This window comes from Centropristis striata, chromosome 6 (genome assembly GCF_030273125.1).
Source record: "Centropristis striata isolate RG_2023a ecotype Rhode Island chromosome 6, C.striata_1.0, whole genome shotgun sequence".
Classification (NCBI taxonomy): domain Eukaryota; kingdom Metazoa; phylum Chordata; class Actinopteri; order Perciformes; family Serranidae; genus Centropristis; species Centropristis striata.
Genome location: NC_081522.1, coordinates 35,622,238 through 35,638,696, shown reverse-complemented (window position 1 = coordinate 35,638,696; position 16,459 = coordinate 35,622,238).

Genomic DNA, 16,459 nt, shown 5'->3' with positions numbered 1-16,459 from the left:
AAAACCCAAAGACCTGATAATTATAGGTAAAACGTTTTCTAATAAGTGACTCTTTGTATAATAATCAGGTTCATTTTGTTGCAAAGTATACCAATGAAACTATGATCTTTTTTTGTACAAATCTGATCTTGCTTCCAAACTCTTGGCCTGTAGTGTTCTTGGTGACTGGTCTCATTCATCTGTTCTGCAGGAACAGGCCAGTTGAAGCAACTTGTGGAAAAAAATACATAAGAATGAAGCTAAAAGCAAAAGCAGCTGAAAAATAATTTCCAGCAGCAGCGCCCTGTAACCCCTCCGTAGTATTTGTCTGTGTCAGTAAAGTCGAATGCCTTCAGTGTTGCTCACAGGCTTTTTTTTCCAGAGCCTGGCACAACATTTCCATGGTTACGTGATAAACAAATAATAGTGTTGGGCAACGCTCATGAGACTGGAGTCACGTCTCTTGACTGCATTCAAGTTAATTTCCAGCAAAAAGCAGGCACATAATTATGCAGCCTGGGGCAAGCCTGGACTCTGGCTGTAAAGTGTATTGTTTAACTGTAACATGTTGAAGAATGAAGTCGAGCAGACTCAACAGTGGCTCATTGTTTCAGTCTTTCTAGGGTGATTCAAGGATACGGCGGAAACAATGCTGCCTCCAGGTTTTTGTTTCAATTTATGGAGCAAACACTGATAGTACACTGTAAATAGAATACTGGCAGCAGGGTTGCCAGCATTCTATTGTTAATTTTACAGTTCCTCTACTGTTATTTCCTTTACAGTATGTTACTGTGATAAAACCACATACTGAATTACATAACAATCCTGCATTTCATTAATTTTAACAGTAGACTAAAACACAGAATAGTGCTGAAGCTAGTTGCAATATTGGGTAACGCTTTATATTAAGGTCCTTGTAATAACCATTAATTAACAAGTAATAAGGCCCTTGTAAGTCCTTACAAGATGCTTATTAACATTATTGTGTGTTTATAAGCTTATATTAGTGTTAATAACACCCATGACCCACCCATTATGTCTTTGCCATGCCTTTATTAATCTTATTTTGTTGGCTTATTGATATTAAAATATACTTTATTGCTCATCTATTATAAGTTAACTATAAGTTAACTATGCTTTTTGCAACTACTGGATCTAAAGCGAGAACAATGCCTTAATACTTGTTAATTAATGGTTATTAAGGACCTTATTATAAAGTGTTACCCAATATTGTTGCAGTATACCAGTATTTTTATGTAAATAGAACATATTACTGTCTGAAAGCCAACGAATTAAGCACTGTCTTCACTGTAACCTCAGTAATTTTAATATACCATATACTGAATGAGTTAGTTAAGTAAAATACAGCCATTAAAATGTGGAAAAGAAGAGTCTTAGAAAATATCATATATATATATCATATATTTTATGGGAAACGACAAGCTACCTACAAATATTACCCAGAATGCATTGTTTTCTACAGTATAATACCTTTTTAATGGAAAACAGTATGTTACTGTCACAATTTGGGTGTTTTCTTACAGCAATCTGTTACAGTGAAGTCCTAGTTTGTGCCTCTTGTGTGTTAACGTGACGTTTGAGTCACAGAACGACATCAAATGGACACAAATATATGGACAGCCAAACATTACAAGCATTCTCCTCTCTTCTGGGAAGGATTTCTACATGATTTTTCCAACCGGGCTGCAGAGATTTCCTCCCATTCAGCCTCAAGAGCAAAAGTCAGGTCAGAGACAGTGGTGGTGGATAAGATCTGACTCACAGTCTCATCCTGGAGGTGTTGGCTGGAGCTGCTTCTTCTACAGCAAACTGGGAACATAGTTTATGTTTGGACCTGGTATTGTCCAAAGTGTTCCCAAATTTAGAGGCATAGAACATCTAAAAAACTGAATATTATGTATGCAAGCATAGAATTTACCCTTGTTGTACCAAAACATGAAAATAACTCCACAAAAGGAGTTTCCACATATATATTTCTCCAAAACTCTTCTGTCAATATAGATAATAATAAAAAAAATCAATTCAAAGCAAAGATAGTTTTATCTCATGTAGTCTACATTTATGCATAAATTCATGGGAAAAATTATTAGACCACCTTGTTTTCTTCAGTTTCTTGTAAATTTTAATGCCTGGTACAACTAAAGGTACATTTGTTTGGACAAATATAATGATAACAACAAAAATAGCTCATAAGAGTTTAATTTTCAGAGCTGATATCTAGACATTTCCCATCGTTTTCTTGATAATGATTTTGGTTATGATCAAGAAACCATGGGAAATGTCTAGATATTTTTACCAACGTGGCATGGTAAAGATCTTTTTACACATTTTTAATGGACATAATAGCCGTAGATTTCAGAGGGTTAATGAGACTTCTGCACAGACAGAAACAACAGTCTGAACTAATGCATCATCACAGTAACACATCCAAGGCTGCAGCAGGACAGAAAACTCCTGATCAGGCTGCAAACGGCCCTTTTGCAGAGTTAAAACTCCTAAAACTCGCACCAGAGGGGAAATTTCCAGTGCAGGACCAAAGCAGACATAACAGGAGGATGAGAGAACACAGAGACGGCTCTGTTACCTCCATCAGACGACACGATTGGACAGTGGCACTCCAGAGCTAATGGCAGTGAGCTGATACAAGCAGGGTGAGAAGTTAGCAGCAGCTGCTGCAGCTCAAAGCTCCTCTGTGTGCTCAGTTCGCCTGCTCCGTCAGATATCATGTCAGGGTCCTAATCCTGACTAAAAACCTACTTTTTTTTGGTGAAATAGTAAAAGTTAATGATATCAGTTTTTACCAGTTGTCACAAATCAAGAAAGACACACTCTAAGAAATGATTCAAGGAGCCTGTAAATGTGACAGTAATATAAAGGTATGCATACTAAATAAAAATGCTGAATATCATCATGATGAGTATTTGAGTTGACATCAAAATTCATTAGTAGAACTCCAACAGGAATCTTTGCATAAAATATCCATATATAAATTAAGTTTACTTCTTCAAAATAAATTAATATTTGACTCACTTTAAATATTTGTAAAAATATGTGTACAATAAGTGTAAAATCAGTCAGTACAACACATTTTTTTAAGTAAATCATAAGCAAATTTGCAGTTATATCCTACAAATGTTTTCAAGTATATTTACTCAGTTTGTTTAGTGATTTCTACTCAGGTTTTCCATATAATATGTTTAACATAATGTTTCAGTTACATTTACTCAATTTATGTGGTAATTGAGCCAAGTCAATTCATTCAGACGTACTGAATGAAAATATTAAATTTACTCATTACTCATGTTTTGTTTCAACCGATTTGAGCGCTTTCAAATCAACTCAATATTTTTAAGTGTAAAAATATTGCACTGATTGAATTAAGTAATATGCTGTATTATTTTTTTTGAGTGTGAGATGCTCATTACAGGTAATTATTGTGCAAAACAAGCTGTTAAATGAATGTTAAAATGTTTGTTTCGGTACATTTCAGGCAGTAATTAGCTTCAATTCGGTGACAAATTAATAAAGAATTTAATATTCATTGGCACAGCTGAACAACTCAAACAAACAAGTTTCAACAGTCTGCAAATTGGTTTTCATTCGATGCAAAAGTGAATGCAAATCAGTAGATTCCTGGAATGAGAGGAAAACATCACCTAAACTCTAAGTAAACACAGCAGATTTTTGCAGTAACTCTGCTATTGTCCTGGTTGGTGGTTCAGCTCTCTCTTCTCTTCTGTTCTGTTCTTCAGTTTGATCTGCTCTCTGCCATGTTTGCATGTTCTCTCTGCCTGCAGTCCTCCCCGGGTCAGAAGGATTAAAGACTCTAAACTAGCAATAAATAAGAATATCTGTGTGTGGATATTTGTGCTGAGCCAGAGCCTCAGGTCGGTACAAACCTATCCTAGGTGTTATTTTCCCAAGTGCATGCTGGGAAAAGCTCCAGGACCAGGAGAAGTAATAAGGTAGGAAAAATAAATGCATGGTCCCTGTGGATGGAAGTGTAAAATAAATGTGGGGGGATTTATGTTAAGATGTCTCTTGACTCTCACTTTGTGCTCCTCGCCTCAGTTTTTACAGTGCAACAGCTCCCTCGAGTGGGATAGTTTGAGTAATGCATGTGGCCAAAAGTAAATGGACACCAATATATTGCCTCCATATGTCAGTTAGGACAATATTATTCTAAAACCATGGGTATTAACATAACTTTATAGCACAATCTACTCTTCAGGGAAGGTTTTCCAACAGTTTTTCAAACCTGGCTGCAGGGATTTGCTTCCAAAACAGCATTTGCGTGACCAGCCACTGATGTTGGCTGATAAAATGCAGCTCATGGTACATGTTGCAGTTCATCCCTCCACAAAATATGTTGGATGGGGTCGAGGTCATGGCTGCATGCAGGCAGTCAAGTTCTTCTACACCAAACTAGGAAAAACATTTTCTTTATGTTCCTGGCTTCATGCATGTTGAAACCGAAACGGTCCAAAACTCAAACTGTTGCCAGAAGGTTGCACCAATGTACACCTTTGTAAAAAAAAAAAAAAATCCTGATCTGGATCTGGATGATTTGGAGCTTTGTCCAAACCATTAAAACGTAGTAGAAAAAGTACACAAATTTATGTTGCATATGTTTTGTTTCCATGCATGTATTTTAATATTTGATGCCAACAGATCTTTTTACTTTAATGAGTCATGAAAAGGAAAATAAGTCATGTAAAGTAATAATAATGATAATAATAATAATTATAATAATAATACATTTTATTCATGGGCACCTTTCACGTCACTCAAGGTCACCTTACAAATACAACAAAAAACATTAGATAAAAACAAGAACACAACAACCTACATAAAAACAACAAACAGAGCAGAAGTGAGTCTTGAGCTGTGATTTGAAGGTGGAGAGAGATGTGATGTCACGGATGGTTTGTGGGAGAGAGTTCCAGAGACGGGGGGCTGCTCGGCTAAAAGCCCTGGACCCCCATTGAAGAGAGGAGGGCAGGAGGAGTAGTGAGGAGCATGGAGGAGGAAGTTCGAAGGGTCATGGTGGTAGTGTAGGTGTGAAGGAAATCAGAAAGATACGGAGGTGCAAGTTATGCAGGGTGTGTAAACATATATAAATATAAATACACACCTATATACACACACACTGTAACAAAAGATAAACAATAGCTACTCAATAAAATTGAGGCAACAGATTGCAGGCAATATTATTAATTAAATCTAACTAAGTTACAAATTGAGTTAATAACAACTTAACAGGAAGTGCCTGTCAATTAAAAACGGATTAATTCTATTGTGTTGGATTCATTCAAAATTTTCTTGATTTAGAATTACTTAAATACACATAAGGATTATATTTAATGTGGTCAAAATAAGTAGATTCTATCTCAAACATTTTTATATTAAAGTTACTTGAACAACTGCCTCAAAATCAATATATTTAATACATTTTATCAAATATATTAAGTAAAATGAAATGACTACAGAATAATTTATTACAGTGTATATATACATGCTCTTTACTATATATATATATATATATATCAGGGTTGATTTTATTCTTGTTAAATATGCAATATATATACATACATACATACATACATACATACATACATACATTAATAATAATAAAATACAATATCAAATATAAATACAAGGAAATATTATAAATACAAGAACATATATATTATAATAACAGTGCAGAATTTGCTTTGTTTTGCTGTCTTGTATCACAAACTGTAACACTGTAATTAGTGGAACATTTTGCATATTTAACAAGAATAAAATCAACCCTGATCTTTTATATGAGAGAAGTGTTGACGGCTTTATCTGCCCTCTTCAGATGATTTATTACATGTTTGGCTCATAGTTCCTCTCCACAGTGTGAACAAGAAGATTTAACCTTAATTCTTTGTTTGTCAGCTGAACGAGCTTCATGTGGTAAAACTGTGATGAAGCAGCGAGATAACAGACATAAGAAAAGGTAAAGCAGACAGGATCAGTTCTCTGATGATCTCAGTGAGCGTCAGTAGAGCTCGTCAGTGGAAAGTCTCACCAGGTGATGTAAATATTGTGGTTTTAACACCTGGGGGGCTGCAGCTCAGCAGCTGGTTCCTCTCGCTGCAGACACACAGCTGATTACAGACTCTCTGTGATTCTGTGTGATTTGTTGCTGTCAAAACACATCAAGTGGAAACATTCATCTCAGCTGAAGATGGTTGTTAACAAGATACTTTCACATCTACGTCACTTCAGCTCTGTGAGTTTTGTTTAACTGAACTGTTTTAAGGTCTGACCTCTGACCCCACTCACTGCAGACTGCACACTCTGAGGACTTCATACGGGGAATTCTGGCTTTGCACTTTATATTTTACTTCGCTGGTGCATTCTGTTCTGTTTTTATCTCTTCTTTGACCTCCTTTGGCAGCTCATCAGATAAGGATGGGAAGATATATGGTTTTTATCGTGAATAATGACTAAAACTCATCTTTCAACCAAGCATGAGACTCTGCTCTTTTTTTTGTGTTTTTATGGTTTTTATTTATTGTTTTTTTAAAAGCAATGAAACTATTTATTTTAGTGTTTATTTCCTGTTATATATATATATATATATATATATATATATATATATATATATATATATATATATATATATATATATATATATATATATATATATATATATATATGCCCAAAAGCTTGAACCCAAGTATATTTTTTGCCCGACATAAATACTCCTTGGTGCATATGGAAAAATATATATACAATCATGGAAAAAATGGTTAGACCAGCTTTGTTTTCTCTAATTTCTTGTTCATTTTAATGCCTGGTACAATTAAAACTAAAAATAGCTCATAAGAGTTTAAATTAAGAGCTGATATCTAGACATTTTCCATGGTTTTATTGAAAATGAAAACCTGCAAACCATGGAAAATGTCTAGATATCAGCTCTAAAATTTAACTCTTATCAGCTTTTTTTGTTGTTATCATTATATTTGTCCAAACAAATGTACCTTTAGTTGTACCAGGCATTAAAATGAACAAGATATTAGAGTAAACAAGGGTGGTTTCATAATTTTTTTCCATGACTGTATATATATTTTTCCATATGCACCAAGGAGTATTTAAAATATAATTTTAAATAAGAAATCCTAACATTCTTTTGAAAGATTGTAAAACAAGATTTGTTTTATCATTTTGATGAAAAAGCAGACTTTTTGCTTTTTGTTATTTTGTCTCACTTTAATTTAATTCTGTCATTCCTCTTTATTTGTCAAATGAGATAAAGTGAAACTAAAATATTTTAAAGCCAACATTTCTTACCTACCAAATGTTCTGATTTGATACCTACAAATTTCTGTAAATTACAAAACATATTTTTCTTGTTTACAGATTATTTTGTTGCCGTTGGATCTCGACCATCAGTGGGCGCTGACTGACTGCACATTCATCAGTGAACCCTCCTGATCTGATAACAGACATCTGCAGCTGAAACACATTTCTGACAGATTTTACAAACACACACACACACACACACTGCCCTCTGTGTTCTCCAGCATGTCCATTTTATTTGGTTTCAACAAACAAACCCTCAGGGAAGCTGCTGCTGTCCTGGTTTGCCCCGACCACACACACACACACACACACACACACACACACACACACACACACACCACACACACACACACATAAGCTCTCATCATGTCTGAATTCACACAGAAATCAATAGAACTCATAATACTCGTACCTTATCTTGTGTTTATTGACCCCTCTGCATTCCTCTTGTTTGCACCATGGATATTATTCTTGCAGCCAAACATTATATAAAATAACATAAAAACCATAAGAGATGGCAGAAGAAGCAGGAGTCAAATACTGGATAAAAGAAATCTCAACTTGATATAACAACATATTTGTCTAATTAAGCAGACAGAAACAGTTATTTGTGAAGCAGAGTTTTCTCTCCAGATTCTTCAGTTTGCTTCTTCAGGCATTGATTGATTACATTTACAGAAGCCCCTTTGGAACCAGACTTGTGGTGAAAACAACAGTTTACAAAGACACTCACACACACACACACACACACACACACACACACACACACACACACACACACAGCCTGCTCTGGGCATAGGCAACATAGGCGGTCGTCTAGAGCGCCATCTGCAAAAAAAACAATAATCATTTTCGATGCCCATTGTTGCCCTCCCTTCGTTTTCTGTATTCAAAATAATAAATATTAACAAAATAAAGAAACAGATAAACAATCACATTTTCTCACTTGCTGAGTCACGTGACGTGTGGTCATTGCCTTGCCCCCCTTTAGACGGTCAGATCACTGTCACAGATCATTGCCTTGCCCCCCTTTAGATGGTCAGATCGCTGTCACAGAGGTCAGGTCACGTCAAGTGACAGACACGTTTTGTTTTGATATATCTTGCAAGATGAAACGGCCGTCAAAGGTGCGCAGTATCGAAAGAGAAGAAAAGAGGAGGAGGAGAGAAAGTCCCAATATCAAGGTATCTTTTTTTAAATGCCGTTTTGTGTGAAGACGTTTCATTTGTATTAGCTTGCTAGGTTGAAATAAAGCAACGCTAGCTTAACACAGTTAAGCACATTTTTCGCGGGGTTTGCACTTTCATCGTCTCTCTCGTCTCTAACTTTGTTAGCGGTCTCCAGCTGTGCTTCTTTGCGAATTTACTTGTAAATTAATAATTATGTAGACAGACAGTTGAATTATATAGCCTGGTTGGCACCATGGGCAAACAAAAACGGGAGTTCCCCCCTCCGTGAAACAGCAAGCGGAGCTGTTCAATACGAATGGATCTTGCCTAGGGCACCAAATGGGCGAGAGCCTGCCCTGCACACACACACACACACACACACACAATATCCCACATGCAATATTGTTTTTGAGGAACAATCTGCTTCATTTTTGGCCTGACGCTCCGTCAGCTGTTGGGGCAGTGAATAGTGAACATGATGAATCGTGCTATGACATCATGAAAGAGGAAGGCTGGCAGGGATCCATCTCTGCAGGCTCAGAGTCCAAAACACCAGCCAGCCAACACAGACCAGGTCCTCACCCTCCTCCTCCTCCTCCTCCTCCTCCTCCTCCTCCTTCTCCTCCTCCTCCTCCTCCTGGCACACCTGGTCCTCCGTCAGTCTGTCAGTCACCGTTTGAAACGATACGTCACTCTGACCACATCTGTTCCAGACAACGTGATACAACAAATATTACAGAGGAGAAATCTGTGATCTGCCTTTGATGATGGTGGTGACCAAGGTTTGTTACTCTTCTCTTTTCAGTCAACCTTTGTGACAACAACTTTCCTTGAATTTTACCTTTCTTCATCTTTGTTTTTGCACCGACACCGGCATATAACATGTCTTGGAGGAAGGCATTAAGTATTTTTAAGTCCAAGTGAAGTAAAAAGTCATTCATGTGAGCCAGTCCAAAACAAGTTTCAAGTCTTTAGTGTAGTGTCAGTGAATTTGTGAATTAAGTCTGACTCAAGTCCACACCTCTGCTTGAAGAGTAGAACATACAGGTGCATCTAAAAAATAAGAATATCATAGAAAGGTTCATTTATGTCAGTAATTCAATTCAAAAAGTGGAAATAACACATTATATAGATCCATTACACACAGAATGAAACATTCCATGTCTTCATTTATTTAATTTCTTCTAATTATAATGATTATGGCTAACAATTAATGAAGACCTAACATTCAGTGTCTCAAAAAAATGTCAATATTACAAAAGACCAATTTTAAAAACTATGTTTAATATGGAAATGGACTTTTAAATCATATTCTAATTTATTGAATTGCACCTTTATTTATAAACTGTGTGCCATCAACACTGTGGAGAACTTCCAGAGCTGTGGAGACTTATGTTGCTGAGTGTGCAGTAAGAAGCAAAATGTAAAATTTTGGGGCTTTTTTTTTTTAACTGGAAAACAACTGAAAGAGATTTTATCACCTGTGTTGTTGTTGGCCGACTGCTGTGCTGCTACAGAACAAAACTCTTTTGTTCTGTAAACTGTCTGATTGTTTTCCTGATAAGTGACCACATGTGTTTCTGTCCTCCTCTACAGACGAGCTGACAGATGATTTCTGTATCTTTGGTTAACCCTTTAACTTTAAAATTTGTCTTTTTTAATAATTGTGTCTTTTTTTTTTGTAATTTTGTGTCTTCTTTTAGTGATTTAGTTTTTTTCTGTCATTTTGTGTCTTTTTTGGGTCATTTTGTGTCTCCTGCCTACTGCCTCCAGCGCCTCCAGGTAATTTGAGTTTGAGACCCCTGTTATAGCAGAATATTATTTACATTAAAATAAGAAGAAGGAGATTCTCAAGAAAAGGTTAATAAGTATACAGTATAAATAGTATGAGGGGAAAGGAAAAGCATGAAGCCCAGACTGGTATTCTCTGGTACTTAACTTTAGTTTATTTTAGTCCAAGCTTCCAAAGATAAACAGGGAGAGTTTAAGAGCTCTTCAAGGCTTCAGATAAACAGTTCAACAAGACGAGGAGGACACAGCAGGGAAACTCAGCAATCCAGCATACAAGATGTTTTTATTTTGATGAAATGCAACAGTGTGTAAAAATGATCGTACTGAATTTGATTGCATTTCTGAAACAGAAGTATGTTACAGTAACTGTAAATCTGCAGATATTTCAGTTACTTGAGCAAAAAAAAATTTTTTTAGTTTTAAAATGGAAATTTAATCTTGTTTTACAAATTGTCTTTCTATTTTAGTAACAGCTTGTCCATGCTCGCCCTTATCAAGAATAAGATTTAACACATATTATTTATCAAGCCATAATAATTTATAATAGTATAAATCAGACAACATGACAGAGAAGAAAAAACATAGAAAGAGAAAACAAACAAACAAATGTGGACAAATAATTGGTTATAATACTGTATAGTTATTGTATAGGCTACTTTTGATACTTTAAATACATTTCGATGCTGATACTTTTGTACGCTTACTTCAGTAAGTTTTGAATGCAGTGATTTTACCTCTAAAGTTCTGGCTGTAAACTCCATGAGGCCAGTTTCAGTTTGATGATGATATACCAAGTAAAACTGGAGACAAGCTCAAATAGATTTAGTATAAAATGATAGAACTGGATGTAACCCTCTTATATGTTAGATTTGCAACCTTTGTTCACATTTGCAACATTTGAAATTCTTTATTGAGCATGATAGTGTTTTGAAAGTAAAAAAAAAAGATTCAAAATCACATTTTATGTTGGATTAAAGGACTAAAAAAAGACACAAAATGACCAGAAAAAGACACACAGTGACTAGAAAGAGACACAAAATGACTAAAAAAAGACACAAAAAGACTAAAAAAGACACAAAATTAATAAAAAGAGACACAAAATGACCAAAAAAAGACACAAAATGACTAAAAAAGACACAAAATGACCAAAAAAAGACACACAATGACTAGAAAGAGACACAAAATGACAAAAAAAGACACAAAATGACTAAAAAAGACACAAAATGAATAAAAAGAGACACAAAATGACCAAAAAAAGACACAAAATGACTAAAAAGAGACACAAAATGGCCAAAAAAGACACAAAATGACCAAAAACGACACAAAATGAGAAGACAGAATGACAAAAAAAACCCTACAGAAGACACAAAATGACCAAAAATAGACATGAACTGACCAAAAAAAGACACAAAATAACTAAAAAAGACACAACAACAGACACAAAATGACCAAATAAGACACAAAAAGACACAAAAAAGACAAAATAGCCCAAGACTCCATAGAGTTAAAACAATTATCTTCCTGATCGATCTCAGTCACTTTGACACCTAATGTCTTTTACGTGTCTTAAAAGCTGTCAATTAAACTGAAACGTAGCCCCATTAAACCCACAGAGCTCTACTAAATCTCAGATATATGACTTTACTTTGTGATCTTGAAGCCACGTGTGTACTTTTCTGCTTCTTTATCATATTCCTGCTGCTCTGATGGCCTTCTCCGGCTCTGATACCAGCTGTTCTCACTCCGTCCGTCCCCGGACTGATCTGCAGATAAACAGACAGCAGCATCTTGTTGACTGACAGTTTTCTCGCCTGTCTGCTGCAGTTACCATTTCCTGAAACGTACGAGATTGTAATCTTTTGATTTCCTTTTTCTTAGGAGTGACTTTATCAAACACACAGGTGGTGGGAGATGGGAGCTGTGATTTACCTCTGCAGACGTTAAAACACAGAGTCCAGAAGGTTCAGTCCAGGACAGGCGGAGCATGTTTCATTATGAGGAAACTCAGGGATAAAAATACATAAATAAATAAATAAATAAACAACAAGCATATGCAACCCAGTGGTGTAATAATAAAGATAATAATTAAAAAAATACACAAAAAAGTGCTAAAATATTGCTTTAAAAACAAACAAATATCTATTCCTAATAGAAATAAATAAATAAATGAATAAACAACAAGCATATGCAACCCAGTGGTGTAATAATAAAGATAATAATTTAAAAAATACACATAAAAAGTGCTAAAATATTGCTTGAAAAACAAACAAAAAAGATCTATTTCTAATAAAATAAATGAATGAATAAATGAATAAACAACAGGCATATGCAACCCAGTGGTGTAGTAATAATAAAGATAATAATTTAAAAAAATTTGCTTTAAAAACAATCAAAAAATATCTATTTCTAATAAATAAAAATAAATAAATAAATAAATAAATAAAATAAAATCAGCCTATTTGAAGAATTTCTAAAGACTAAAAAAATTAATAAAAATTTTAATTTTAAATAATTTTAAATCTAAAAGTCTTTCTTTTATTATATCATGAGAAATAACTGTAAAAACACGTTACATGAAATAAAAATACATTTAATTTAAAATATAAATAAATCAATCAATCAAATAAAAAATAAATTTAAATAAATTAAATTAAACATAATAATAATAATAATAAATAAAAATGTAAAATCATTCAGTATAATAAAATATAATAATGAGATAAAGTATTACATTGCATTATATAACTTTACATCAGGTCATATAGGTGGTTGTGCTGAAAAAAAATGAAACCAACATGGCATTGTAAACATATTTTAAGCGGTAATGAAGAGTCCAAAACTGAACAACAAACAAAAACTCCAAAGAGTTAAATAAAACAAACGCTTAATATTTCTTTGATGTGTAGACACTGAACTGCTGCCTCGTTAAGAGTTAAAACAGTAAAATAAAGGGGCATCAGCAGCTGAAAACCGTCCGTTGACCCTCTCATGTAACCTTTTATGAATCGCTCTGTCGTTATCCGTCATGATCCTGCTGAAGAAGCCTGTTTATGGAGATACTCAGCTGAGTGATGAAGGCAGCACACACTCAATCTCCATCCTAAAGGAAAGTAAAGAGTCCATCTGAGAGTGAAGCAGCGAGGGGCCTCCGATGGGTCACCAGCATCAATCACAGTTTACTGTCCTGGTCAGCAGTTAACCAGGGTTTGTATTGACCTGCAGGTGATAAATAAGCCCTGGAGGACCAGGTTTAGAGGCTGACAGCAACAGTAAAATCAAGACTGAGAGCAGCCCTGCTCCTCCCTGATAGTCCCTCGCTTTTATCTGTGGGATTACTCTCTTCACTTTCTCTGAAGCCGGACCTGAAGCTCTCCTCTGTATCTGGAGACGTAACATGCATGTTCACCTGCAGCACCAGTAGATGGCGCCATAACGAGTCAGACTCCTGCTGCTGTCACTGGATTTTAAGGGTTTTCTCAACCAAATGACCCCAAAAAACACAGTATTTAGTCATGCACAGTTAACCCTTTGTAGTCCACAAAATCAAAGCAAAGGTAAAAACTACCTCGACCAAGTGTAACATGGTTTTACTATTTTTACAAAGAGTTTTCAAATGTTGCTTTCATTTAATTTTAATGCATTATTTTTAATCTTTTGTGTTTAATGTTTTTTGTGTGTGTTATCTGTGTGTTTTAAATCTGTAATTTTTTTAATGGTTTTTGTAAAAAAAAAAAAAAAATTGTGTGTTTTTTGTGTTTTTTTGTTTTTTAATTATTTTTTGTGTGTTTTTAGGTGTATATTTTGTGTTTTTTGTGTTTTCTTAATTTTTGTGATTTGTGTGTTTTCTATAATGTTTTTGTGTGTGATTTTTTTTAAATGGTTTTTATGGTTTTTTTTTTTTTTTTTTTTTTGTGTGCTTTTGTGTGTTTTTTTATTTATTAAAAATGTACATCCAGTAAGTCAAAATTTAAAATAATAATCAGGTCATACAGGTGAGGTTGTGCTGAAAACAATGATACCAACTAAATAAAAAAAATAAAAAATGACCCAAAAAACACAGTAGGCCTATTTAGTCATGCCCGGTTAAGACTTTACTTACAGGTTATGACATGCATCACATGGCCAAAAGCATGTTGACAGTGAACATTACAACCAACATGATTGTTGCATGTCTCATCCCTGCAGCCAGGAGCATAAATCTGCTGCTTTAACTGCCTCCACTCTCTTAGTCTTCTTTGAGGGTTTTCAGACATGGCTGCAGGGATTTGCATCACTGACGCCGACCATTGATCATGACGTTGGGCGATAAAACCTGGTTTTAAAAATTCAACGGCATCGTTTATTTCAAGTAATAGTGTCCCTGTTGTTTGTGATTTGGATGAACTAATCCTTTTACCAAAAATACACCATTTATCCTGAAAAGAGACAGGCATTATTGTCAAAATTTGAGCTTGTCCTGCAACAGATCATAGGTTATGAAAGATCAGAAAATCGACCAAATTAAAGCTTAAAATGTTGATATTTGTATCAGAATCTCTTTATTCTACTTGTGTCATTTAAAATAAAGTGTTTACACTAACCAGATCCTGTTAAAAACATTAAATTCTGCTCCTCAGAGACACTGAGAAGACATGATTGATTCTGCTGAGACCAACGGTCACTGAAAATCTGTTTACACAGAGCTGAGAGGAGAGGACAGGAGAGGGCATTTACACAGAGCAGAGAGGAGAGGACAGGAGAGGCTGCAAGTGGAGTCTGCATGAATGCAAATAGTTCAATATGTAGAGCATAATTTTTTCCCCTCAATTTTATTCCAATTAAAAAAAAAAGTAATTCATCAGAGAAATTCAACTTGCATCTTTACTTTTTTTTTGTTTAGGTTTCATGTCATTCTAACTGTGTTATTCTGCACAAAGACATGTTTGAGATGATTGTGCTGATTCCATAAAGCTGCAGGACTTAAACTGGACTATTTTTACAATATATTTTACATATTGCAGTAAAATACAAGGCCACAGTGAGTAAAATGTAAAAACAGCAGAAAACACACCCTGAAACAGCTTGTTGGGCTTCAGAGGGTTAAAGCAAACCAACTTTACACTCATAAATCACGCCGCCAGCTCTAATGCTCGCTGTGTTTACGTCAGCTACTGTGCAGCCCAGACCAAAACATGCACAGAAAATAGAAATAGTTGTTGTGCTGCAGGTGTTGTGGTTGCAGGATGCAGATCATTCCAGCAGTGTATGTCATACTGTGGGGTTTCCACAGTCTGCATGCCAACAGAGTGAGGTTCACCACGCAACCAACCTTTTCCTTCTTCTTCTTCTTCTAATCCTCCTCCTCCTCCTTCTCCGACTCCTTCTCCTCCCTGTCAGGACCAGGCCCGGAGCCAGAATAAGACTTAACCACCACAGGAGCCACACAGACACACCCCTCGGGGTATACAGTCAGACACACACACATACACACCCTGCGTCGGACACACCCCTTGGCAACAGCATGAGAAGTGCCCCGAGGTACGGCAAAACAAGGTTCCTCCAACCAACAGAGACTACAAAGAGAGAAGGAGTGTGTTGTGGAACTTCTTGCTCATCGCTGAGACGTAAAAGAACACTGAGCTTCATACAAAGAGCTTTTATAAGAGGGTTTTTTCTGCAAGAACACACTTGTTTTGAAATGCATTTGGTGCATTTAGTTGATGTTGAGCAGGTGAAAATGAGACTCAGTCAGGGTTTAATGTCTCTCTTGGAGAAAGTGTCTGCATTCACTAAAACAGCTTAAATTTGATCATAATTCTGCCAGTAATGACGCATTTAGAGAAATCTGGATATTCCTGCAGATGCAACTTCAACAAAGACACTGTGGGGGGGAAACAGTCCTTTTCCTGTTAAAATTTTGCTTAATAATTTAATTTAATTTAATCTAATTTAATTAGTGACCTTTTAGAGGTGCTTTTACAGGTGAAAAAATAAGTCAAGTCATGTTTATTAAAATAACACATTTAATTTGAGTCAAATATGCTTCAAAAAATATAAACAAAACAAACAAAAGAAAATAGTAAAATATCATACATGACAAAACAAAATAAAAAATGAAAATAAAATAAAATAAATTGTAATATAATAATAATAATAATAATAATAATATTAATAATAATATA